This window comes from Schistocerca americana, chromosome 2 (genome assembly GCF_021461395.2).
Source record: "Schistocerca americana isolate TAMUIC-IGC-003095 chromosome 2, iqSchAmer2.1, whole genome shotgun sequence".
Lineage (NCBI taxonomy): Eukaryota > Metazoa > Arthropoda > Insecta > Orthoptera > Acrididae > Schistocerca > Schistocerca americana.
Genome location: NC_060120.1, coordinates 644,153,710 through 644,163,177, shown reverse-complemented (window position 1 = coordinate 644,163,177; position 9,468 = coordinate 644,153,710). Strand labels below are relative to the sequence as shown.

Here is a 9,468-nt window from a genome sequence, read left to right as displayed (position 1 = left end):
AGTCCCTGATACACTTACACAAGGAATAACTTATCTGAAACCTAAAGATCAAGCAGACACAGCAAACCCAGCAAAATATCGCCTCTTAATATGCCTACCAACAATATACAAAATATTAACTTCAGTAATTACACAGAAATTAATGATACAAACAGCACAGAACAAAATTATAAATGAAGAACAAAAAGGAGCATGAGGATGTAAAGAGCAACTGATAATAGATGCAGAGTTGACATATCAAGCTAAAACTAAACAAATGTCGCTACACTACGCATACATTGATTACCAAAAAGCTTTTGATAGTGTACCCCACTCATGGTTACTACAAATATTGGAAATATACAAAGTAGATCCTAAATTGATACAGTTCCTAAACATAGAAATGAAAAATTGGAAAACCGCACTTAATATCCGAACAAATTCAAATAATATAACATCACAGCCAATACAGATTAAGTGTGGAACATACCAAGGAGACTCATTAAGCCCTTTCTGGTTCTGCCTTGCTCTGAACCCACTATCCAACACGCTGAATAATACAAATTATGGATACAATATTACAGGAACATACCAACACAAAATCACATATTTGCTATATATGGATGATCTAAAACTACTGGCAGCAACAAATCAACAATTCAACCAATTACTAAAGATAACAGAAGTATTCAGCAATGATATAAATATGGCTTTTGGAACAGACAACTGTAAGAAAAATAGCATAGTCAAGGGAAAACACACTAAACAAGAAGATGACATATTGGATAACCACAGCGACTGCATAGAAGCGATGGAAAAAGATGCCTATAAATATCTAGGATACAGGCAAAAAATGGAATAGATAATACAAATATTAAAGAAGAACTAAAAGAAAAATATAGACAGACTAACAAAAATACTGAAAACAGAATTGACAGCAAGAAACAAGACAAAAGTTATAAATACTTACGCTATACCAATATTGACTTCATTTGGAGTAGTGAAATGGAGTAACACAGACCTAGAAGCACTCATTACCCTTACACGATCACAATGCCACAAATATAGAATACATCACATACACTCAGCAACAGAAAGATTCACATTAAGCAGAAAGGAAGGAGGAAGGGGATTTATCGACATAAAAAACCTACATTATGGACAGGTAGACAATTTAAAAAATTCTTTTTAGAACGAGCAGAAAGTAGCAAAATACACAAAGCAATCACTCATATAAATATATCAGCTACACCATTGCAATTTCATAACCACTTCTACAACCCTTTAGATCACATAACATCAACAGATTCGAAGAAAGTAAATTGGAAAAAGACAACACTACATGGCAAGCACCCGTATCATGTAACACAGCCACACATCGATCAAGACACATCCAACACATGGCTAAGAAAAGGCAACATATACAGTGAGATGGAAGGATTCGTGATTGCAATACAGGATCAAACAATAAACACCACATATTACAGCAAGCATATTATTGAAGATCCCAATACCACAACAGATAAATGCAGACTTTGCAAACAACAAATAGAAACAGTAGATAACATCACAAGCGGATGTACAATACTAGCAAATACAGAATACACCAGAAGACATGACAATGTAGGAAAAAATAATACATCAACAACTTGCCATACAACATAAACTAATAAAACAACACATTCCCACATACAAGTATGCACCACAAAATGTAGTGAAGAATGATGAATACAAATTATACTGGAATAGAACCATTATAACAGATAAAACACCACATAACAAACCTGACATCATACTCACCAATAAAAAGAAGAAATTAACACAACTAATCGGAATATCCATACCCAATACAACAAATATACAGAAGAAAACAGGAGAAAAAATTGAAAAATTCATCCAACTGGGTGAGGAAGTCAAGGACATGTGGCATCAGGATAAAGTTGACATTATACCAATTATACTATCAACTACTGCAGTCATACCACACAATATCCACCAGTACATCAACGCAATGCAGCTACATCCAAACATGTAATACAACTACAGAAATCTGTAATTATTGATACATGTTCAATTATCTGAAAGTTCCTAAATGCAATGTAACATATACCGTACAGTTAAAAGGAAGTCACGCTTGATCAAGGTCCGCGTCACATTCCATTTTTAACCAGACATAACGTCTGAGAAAGGAAAGATAATGATAATAATAATAATAATAATAAATAATAATAATAATCACGTGTGAGGTTGTGATGTTTAAAGCTTTCCCGGCATACTGATTGTTCCATAAAAACAAGGAAGAACTGCCGGAGATCAGTAATGTCCTGCCAAGATATTTCGGCACAGAGTCTTCTGGCCATCTTCAGGTGAGTGCCATTGTAGTAGTACTGCCGAGTACACTTTTTTTCTTTCTTCTTTTTTTTTCTTTATTGTATTTCAATTCCCCACCAGGGCGGGCTGGCAGCAGCATATGCACTGCTCTTCATCCGAAAGACATAGAACAAACAATAGAAGACAGTTAAAAACATACAAAGGAGAGAATATGGTGAACATAGATATAAAAAAGGGGAACATCGTGGAAGTCAATAGACAAAAAAAAGGGCAACTGTAAAATGGAGATAAAAACTGTAAAGAAAGTAGCGCACAAAAAAACCACACACTGCGACAATTAAAAGAACACAAGGCACAGTATGATGGGAGCATAAGAGTATTGACGGATGGTGTAGCACATAACGAACACTGACAATAAACCTCAAGGCAGCACACAATTAAAATCACACCTCTTGACATACACAACACTGACGTGGCACACTGACGATGATCAAAACGGAGGATCTGCCAGATGCAAGGAGATGAGGGAGACCGGAAGAAGGGAGGGAGGGAGGGAGGGAGGGAGGGAGGGAGGGAGGGAGGGAGGGAGGGGAAGAGAGGGGGGAGATGAGTGGGGGGGGCGCTGAAGAGGGCCAGGTAGGGAGGGATGTGGGAAGGAAAGAGGCAAGGATGGGGTGCAGGGTCTCTGGGGGGGGGGGGGGGGAAGGAGGAAAATCCGCTCTGTGAGGAGGAGGGAGGGGAGAGGAAAAAAGGGGGGCCCTGGGGAGGGGGTGGACAAGGCCAGGTTATAGTTGGAAGGAAGGGTAGATGTCACATCAAAGTTCATCATCTGGGAGGGGGAGGCGCGGGAAATTGCCCTGATGTGGAGGGTGTGGAGGTGGAGAAAGGGAGGGATACAGCGATAGAGGCGCAGTAACGGGCAGGGGGTGGAGAGGAAGGAGGAAACCAGAGGGTGGGGGGTATCAAGCCTGCGGACAATGTAAAGGGTGCGGAGATGTTGGAGGAACAGGAGGAGGTGGGGGAAGGGGATCAGTTCATGCAGGAGCCGTGTGGGGAAAGGAAGGCGGATACAGAAGGCAAGGCGGAGCGCATGGCGTTCGAGGATTTGGAGGGCCTTGTAATAGCGGGTGGGTGTGGAGATCCAGGCAACACTGGCACAACAGAGGATAGGACGGATGAGGGATTTGTAGGTGTGGAGGATGGTAGGATGCAATCCCCATGTCCGGCCAGACAGGAGTTTCAGAAGGTGGAGGCGGGAAACGAGTACGTGCTGAGCTCAGCTATTTAAAGCCATTCTGAGGTGACATTGCGCATGCGCTGCTGAGCGTGCGCTTTCATTACAGCTCTGTTCGCTGCGCCTCGCGCCCTCCACGATGAAAGCTTGGCGTATCGATATGAGGTCGATTTTTCATCTTTATGCAGATAACTACGTCGACTATGAAGTTTCTCAATAACAGGATTCCAAGCAGAGTTTAGCTGATAACCGCTATCTCGATTGATGAGAGTCTCGTCAGACAGTCTTATTTTCACAGATTCATTGATAATCGAGCTCCAAAAGTTTGATGTATCGGCCAAAATTTTTGTGTCATTGTAATTCATGTAATGGTCTGTGGAAATACAATGTTCGGCGATTGCGGACTTGGTGGGTTGGAGAAGGCGAGTATGCCGTTGATGTTCCAAAATGCGTTCCTGCACAGTTGGTGTTGTTTGCCCTATATATGATTTGCCGCATTCACACGGAATTTTGTAAACACCTGATTTACGCAGGCCCAGGTCGTATTTAACGGATCCCACCAGTGATGAAATTTTGGAAGGAGGGCGAATATGACTCTCACTTGATACTTTCTCAATATTCTGCCTATCTGTGAAGAAATATTCCCAATAAATGGTAGATAAGCAGTCGACCTGAAGGCCTCTTCCTCTTCCTTGTTCCGTCGTTTGTAGGTCTTCATCACTCTGTTCACTTGCCTAGGTGAAAATCCATTCTTCGGAAATACTTTTTGCAGATGTTCCAGTTCCGCTTGAAGACTGTCGGCGTCAGAGATAGTATGGGCACGGTGGATCCAGGTTTTGAGAACGCCCATTGTTTGTGCTGGATGGTGGCAACTAGTAGCTTGTAGATACAGGTCTGTATGAGTGGGCTTTCTGTACACCGAGTGACCAAGTGTGCCATCACTCTTCCGTCGCACCATTTTTAGACGTCTTGGTGCGACGGAAGAGTGATGGCACACTTGGTCACTCGGTGTACAGAAAGAGATAGGTGGTGTTTTTTACGATAAAGGTAAAATGTTGAAACAATAGTCCAGGTTTTCTAGTACGTAATGGAACAGATAGCATTCTACGGCCCCAGAGTATGGCTGAAGTAACAGTATGTCCATCCATTCATGTCTTCGCACTACACATTTTAAACAAAAAAAACCCGTTTTCTCTGGGAGAACTTTTTTGAACAGTATTTTAACAAAACATTCTTAGGTAGCACAAGACTGTGCGGTAATAATTATGTTCAACACTCCGGAATGTGGTTAATAAATGTTTCTCAGGGGCATTGCTTTCATTTTAACTATTGAAAAAGTTTTAATTTGCTGAATTAAATCACAGCAGTATTCAATATGGCTGCTGCGGAAACTGTTCCCACTTCGAGCTATACGTCGTATTTATGCAGTAACTATTAGTCTGTAAAATCTACGTAAATACCACGAAATTGTCAAAAATGATTAAGGAATTTTGACATTACGCTGTAGCAATACTTAGTTACGTGCTGAACGAAACCGTGTTTCAAGATGACGTTTTAAAAATGTGGATACAGGTTCCTTACACAAAGTCCAATAAACACGAGCTCTAAACGGCTACCATAAAACATACGAGCACCTGTTCGTCTTCCCTAGAGTTACACATCTCTCCTACCGAACAAGTGCTCATAGCTCTTAGGGCATGCATTTTACAGCCCATTTTTACTGGACACCTTTTTCTTGTTTTGGTGTAAGAAACCTGTTCCAAAATTTTTAAAACGTCTTTCTGGAACACCCTGTATATTTGACACCTTTATACGTATGTGTTTCTACAGGGTGTGTCAAAAACAGCGACATGTTTCAAGTTGTGCGCCATTGTTGAACAAGGCTATTAGCTGTCAAAGGTGGAGTGCACAAGTCTCTAGCAAACCGTATTGTCCGCATTTTTCGGGCATTCGTTAGAAACTGTGTGTTTGTCTTAGGCAATGTAACTGATGGCGCGCAAATACCTGGATTATATTCATCCAGCATTTGAGAATGAGAGCACTTGTCGACATCCAACAAACTTTACTCATAACTTCAAACCTTTACGAAGCTTTTCCTCCCTGACAACCCACACAAAACGATGAGAGGGAAAAAGTTTACTTTCAACTACATTTTCACTGTTTATGTTGTCAAACCTCGCCATCAGGCACGACCATTCAATTTATTACGTCTTTGCTACCGAATCTATTCGCAATACACTTAGCATACAGTTTCTACATATATCATAGAACGTACGTGGAAAATTGTATAATTATACGAATCATTCTTAAGGGGAGATGACGTCTTAAACAGTGCATGAAAGAAGGCATGAAAAACCAGCATATGCTTAGATTGGCGCACAGTAAAACTTCAACATCAAGCATGATGTTTTAATTTATTACATCCTTACTACTAACTCTATTCGCCACACGCACACGCACACGCACACGCACACACATTGCATAATTATACTATTGTGCGACACTTAATTCGGGAGATGTGACATCATTAACACTTAGATGAGTGAAAAAGTAACTTTCACTTTAGTGGATCGCAAACTGCCTAGATTATTAATCCAGTGTTTCGTAATGAGAACATTTAGCGACTTCCAACATAATTTAAATAGAATTTCAAACCTTTTCTAAGTTGTTTCTCGCTTACATGCTTCAAGTCAAATATTTAACACATTAACCCCTCTGTAAAATAATCAAACGTTAGAAGCTGTGTTGTGTGGGAGTTCTATTCTTTAAGGAATGGAGAGTTTAGTTGTGTGTAACGAACTACGGACATATCAGTGGAAAGCGAAAATTGATGTTAAAACACGTTTTGGTGATGGTCACAAGGAAGTCCACTCAAGTAATACACGGAGTGAAGATGTGCTTCGCAGGTCTGTGGGACGTGAATAATACATTTAGTATTTTTCGCTGATAAGTTTCAAAGTGCTGAGAATTGTTGTAATATTCGTAATTAGTGTCAGTGGTGTTAAAAACAGCTGAAACCGTTAAAATTGAACAAAGCCCCAGGGCCCGATTGAATCCGTATCAGATTCGACACTGAACTTGCGGCTGAGTTAGACCCTCTTCTAACCATAATTTGATGTAGATCCCTTGAACAAAAAGCCGCGCCCAGTTCTTGGAGGGGAAAAAAAGCAGATCACACCGTCTATAAGAAAGGTAATATAAGTGATCCATAAAAGTGCCGTCCAATGTCCTTGACACTAATTTGTTGTAGAATCTTAGACCATGTTCTGAACTCAAACATAATGAAGTATCTTGAACAGAAAGACCTCATCAATGGCATCCAGCATAGGTTCCCGAAAATATGGATCATGTGAAACCCAACTCGCACTTGTCTGACATGACTTACTGAAAGCTTTGTATCAAGGCAGTCAGGTAGTTGCATTATTTCCTGATTTCGTAAAAACGTTTGACTGTGTACCACACCTACGCATAATGTCAAAAGTTCGATCATATGGGGTATCGAGTGTAATTTGTAACTGGATTGAGGACTTTTTGGTAGGGGGAGGCAGCGTGTTACCTTGGATGGAGAGTCTCGTTAGATAAGTAACTTCAAGTGAGGTCCAAGGAAGTATGCTGGGGCCCTTGCTGTTAATGTTGCATATCAGTGATCTTGCAGACAATATTAATACTAATCTCAGACTTCCTAGAGATGATGCAGTTATCTTTGATAAAGTACTGTCAGAAAGAGGCATCAGAAATACTGTCAGACCTTGATAAGACTTTGAAGTGGTGTTAAGTTGGGCAACTTGCCTTCAATGTTGATAAATGTAAAATTTTATACCTCACAAAACGAAAAAATGTAAGATCCTGTGACTAACATCAATAAGCCACTGTTGGAATCAGCTAAGTCGTACAAATACCTGCGTGTAACTCGTTGTAGGGGTATCAAATGGTATGATCACATAGGCTCAGTTGTGGGCATAGCAGGTGGCAGACTTCCGTTGAACGGTAGAATACTGGGCAAGTGCAATCAGTGTACAAAGGAGACTGCTTGCAATTCACTTGTGCGACCGGTTGTAGAATACTGCTCAGGTGTGCGGGACCCGCACCAGATAGGACTAATGGGGGATAAAGTATACAGTGTTGGGCAGCACGAATGGTCACAGGTTTGTTTGATTCGTGGAAGTGTGTCACAGAGTTATGGAAGGAACTGAGCTGGGAGAAACTTGAAGATAGACGTAAACTATCTCGAGATTGTCTTTTGACAAAGTTTCAAGAACTGGCTTTAAATGATGACTATGAATATACAGCAGCCCCATACGTATTGGTAGAATAATTACTGCGCGCACGGAGGCATTCAATCATTCTTCCCGAGCTCCATAAGTGAATGAAACGGAAAGAATAATAATGGATACAATGGGACGTGCCCTCTACCATGCGCCTCACGGTGGTTTGCAGAGCGTAGATGTAGACACAGATGTATAGTTAGTGGCGGAAAGTCGTATGCCTGTAAAGTCCAATCTGTAAAATAAACCCAAGTATTATTTGAAGTCTTGTTCTGTATTTTGCGGAGCAGTTTTTTGAATGACGGCACATATAATTCGAATGGAAAATTCAGCCCTTTCGCTGAAATTTATACTTCCGTGATTATTTCCATAATTTTACATCGTGAGACTGGTTGAAAATGAAAGGAACAGAGCAAGTAGTAAAGCGCTGAAGTCCAACGCAACAGCCTATAAAGGATCACTTGTCAGTTCATTAGATGTGAGCTGTGTCTGTAGTTCTTTCTCGCTAAGGAAAGAACGAAGAACATATAAAAAGAGAACAAACAGGGTAATAATACTAGTCATTCGTTTGATAGCAGCGTTTAGGTATAGTGAGGCTCGTTGGTCTAGGGGTATGATTCTCGCTTCGGGTGCGAGAGGTCCCGGGTTCAAATCCCGGACGAGCCCACAATAATTTTTTCTGTGTCTGTTATGAATTGTAGCAAAGTGATCGAACAGAAAAAATGCAACATACCTTACAGTGCGCCTAATTATGATTTTAATTCTTTTTTCCTGTTCAAGTGAGATACAATTTCATTAGAATAAGCTGTAACTTGGTGAGTATAGTACTTAACAATAAAGGTTAGAAAATCAAAGGTTGCAGTACTTGTACGGCTAATAGATGTACTGGATAAATATTATATCCACGTATTCGAAACGTGTGAAAAATGCACTTGACGTCTCCGCAGGCGTCGCTTCCAGCTGAGCGATCGTCCACGCATGCGCGCAAGAACACAGCGCTCGCGTCAGCGACGGGTGCACCATCCCACGGCCACTGAGTGAACCTGTCTCAGTGAGGTCGTGTCTTGTAGTACCGCTCTCGAGGCCGTCCCGCGTTGTAGTGACGTAGCGGCTGACGCACCTGAAGTATTAAATAACACAAGACAAATATACGTAACATTTTAACAGAGAATCGTAGATTATCTGGTGTATCCTCGCCGAGACGTTGATAATAAAATACTGTGTTCCTAGTACTTGTGATGCACCGATCTTCGATCTGTTTAGTGGCTACGCAAACACAGCAGCACTCATCTCTTTACTCTATTCCCTTTAAAGTTCGGGAGCTAGGGGTAAGAGCTGGGTTTCGTGGAGCTCTATCGAAGAACAAACTCACGAACGTCACAGCAATACATCAGATTATCGGGGGAAAATGTAGAATGGTTTATTCACGTCCTACAGACATGCGAACTACACGAGGCAAGTGTTCTTCAGTCCGTTTATTACACGAAATGACTCTGAGCACTATGGGACATAACATCTACGGTCATCAGTCCCCTGGAACTTAGCACTACTTAAACCTAACTAACCTAAGGACATAACACAACACCCAGTCATCACGAGGCAGAGAAAAATCCCTGACCCCGCCGGGAATCGAACGCGGGAACCCGGGCGCGGGATGCG

At 41.2% G+C, this 9,468-nt stretch overlaps 1 non-coding gene across 1 annotated transcript; it reads left to right on the top strand.

The window, feature by feature from the left end:
* The first annotated feature begins 8,403 nt into the window (after window positions 1-8,403).
* On the top strand, window positions 8,404-8,475 carry Trnap-cgg. The gene has a single exon. It is a non-coding gene; the product is annotated as a tRNA-Pro (tRNA).
* The last annotated feature ends 993 nt before the right edge of the window (window positions 8,476-9,468 follow it).